This window comes from Octodon degus, unplaced genomic scaffold (genome assembly GCF_000260255.1).
Source record: "Octodon degus isolate 3935 unplaced genomic scaffold, OctDeg1.0 scaffold00350, whole genome shotgun sequence".
NCBI classification, from domain to species: domain Eukaryota; kingdom Metazoa; phylum Chordata; class Mammalia; order Rodentia; family Octodontidae; genus Octodon; species Octodon degus.
In genome coordinates, this window is record NW_004524926.1 from 849,093 (window position 1) to 851,602 (window position 2,510).

Genomic DNA, 2,510 nt, shown 5'->3' on the forward strand with positions numbered 1-2,510 from the left:
GGTAGTGCTGGCAGAACATTGCTGCACACGGATGCTGAGAGGTGTAAAAATGCTTGACAAGAACAAAGTCAAGCATGTATCTATGATAGCCGAGGTCAACTTCCTGAAGGCCCTTCAGCACCACAGCAAAAAATGAGAACTGCTCGGTAGCGATACCATATTACCCTTAAAATACAAGATGTGCTGGTATAACAAGGGCTTGTTCAATGGAATTGGGGCAAGGTAAGCATGTTTGCAATGGAAGGGAGAAATTAGCATGAGGTATTCTGACACGAAGTGTAGGATCCCTGAGGCAGGAGAAGGTGCTGCCAACTCCTCCATCCAAAGGTCACCGGCGTGCCATGTCCCAAGTTGCTCGACCTTATTAAAACTCAGCTTTGTTGCAAAAATCTGTGCCTACCTGGGAGAGATGTGTAGACAGAAAACACGGTATATGTGAAGCATGGATGCACGTGTGGGGAGGAGAATCTCTTGCTCCTTTAGGAAGTTCTCAACAGATTCCTTCTATATGGAGGCATGAGCCCTCTTCCTACACAATTTGTCAAGTCAAGGAAGTGACAGGAATGGAGAGGTGGCAGAGATAGATAACTGGATTCATCTGTCTAGACTAAAATCAGTCCCACCTGAACTGGTTAAAGAACACGCTCACCCAAAAACAGAAAGCTATTTCTCTGGCCTCTGCAAGACTTGAAATTTTCTTTCAAAAATCTAAATTCCAGTACTGCCGCTGATAAGTAAAGAAACTTCTTTGAGGCCATGGCAGGTGTGGGAACAGAGCCAATTCCAGCCAGCCTCTGCACAGGACAGCACATCATAGGCTCAGATGCTGAGGTCTGTGAGCTTCGAGCATGCTGCCTCTGGATGCTTCATGAATATCTTTGGCTCACTGGAGCTTAAAAGATGTCTTTACAGGATAGAATTTGTGTCAGCTGTTACTGTCACCCTCACCTGAGCTCAGTTAACTTCTAAAGAATGGTTTTGTTTGGCTCACAGTATGAAGGGTGCCTCCCACAGGTGTCAGGCCCTGTTGCCTTGTGGGAAAGTGGTCACCTCCCTCAGGGCAGCCGGGAAGTGGAGAGAAAGGGTGGCAGGGACTGTGGTCCCATTGTTCCCCACATGGAGACCCCCCCAGTGACCTGCTTCTTCCAGCTGGGTGCCACTTCCTGAGGTCCCACCAACTCACATCATTGGGGAGTTACCAGGCCTTGGCCCTTGGGTGGCCTTCAGGACACAATCTGGAACAGAGAATTGGCAGGGTAGAAAATTTGGCTAGCAAGGATGTTCAGAGTGTTGGGGGTACAAAGCCCAGGGGTCACATGCAGGTGTGGGCAGTCACCACGCAGAAAAGGGCAGTCATTTCTCAGCCCTCTCTGAACACCCCACCAGAAAGTGATTTGCAGGCTGGGGCCCTGTGACTGTGGTTCCAACAACTTGGGCTGCCTAGCAGCACAGCCTGCGGGTTCTGGTTTAGGGTTGGAGGGTATCACGGGACATCACATGTCGCCAGGCTGTATCAGCGCCCCTAGAATCCTGTCTGGGGCTCCTCCTGCCTGCAAGCTGCTGTGGCCTATTGTCTGTTCTGGCAGGCAGCTTGGGTCAGGGCTGGCACAGTGGCCTGATAGTAGGGCACTGGGCACAATGTCTCCCCATTTGCAAGCCATTAAGGCTGTTATAGGTCTGGCTAGGGACTTGGTCTCTGTCTTCAACCTGGGCTTCACTTTGTGTGCTGGGCCTCCTGCCCACCAGAGCTTGCCTGGCTCCACAGCACCTCTGGACTTTTGCCAAAAGGGCAATGATAGCTAAGGGGTGCGTCGCGATACGTCCCCCAGTAGAGGCTTAGGCAGGTCACCCCTGAGTGCAGGGTAGGACATGCAGACAGGACACAGAACCCCAACAGGCTGTAAAGAGACTTCAGGAGTGGCCACTGGCCCAGGAGGCCTGAAGGGTCTTCACCTGGTATTGCGCTTGTATATCCATCGCTACACCTTTACCCAGGCTCACCCCACCTGGGAGAGTCCAAAGCTATGATTCTAAAGCCTCCCCTGACCCAGTCTCCCCAGGAAATGCCTAGTTTTACAGTTGTCCTTCCTTGGGACACATCTGAATAGACCCTGGATTGTCCCATCTAGACAGCGTTCCTACCTTCAAGGCACTTGAGGCGAGAGACCCCTCTCATTTTCTCAGTAAGTCTTCTAGACCTCAGCCCCATCTGCTGCACACTGGCGACAGGCTGGGACCTTCAGTGTGGCATCACTGTCTCACCTGAGTTAGAGGACCCTGGCAGTGCATGCTCTTAAGGGCTGCCCAGCTGGCGGGGTACCCTTAAGAGCCAACAGATACTGGCTTGTCAACCTTGGTCCCCCTCATGTGTGGCCTTGGGACCTGTGGAGCTGTCCCTCTAGGGGACTGGATGAACCAGGCCCTCTTCTCATGGACCTCATGGTTTGCCCCTATTTTTCGTCCCCTAGGTTGCTCTTGCCCTACACCTGCCACCTCTTCCCACAATTCCC

At 52.2% G+C, this 2,510-nt stretch overlaps 1 pseudogene; it reads right to left on the reverse strand.

The window, feature by feature from the left end:
• Positions 1-1,223: 1,223 nt before the first annotated feature.
• The window catches only part of LOC101588880, a 9,616-nt pseudogene continuing 8,329 nt past the window's right edge, over positions 1,224-2,510 (reverse strand).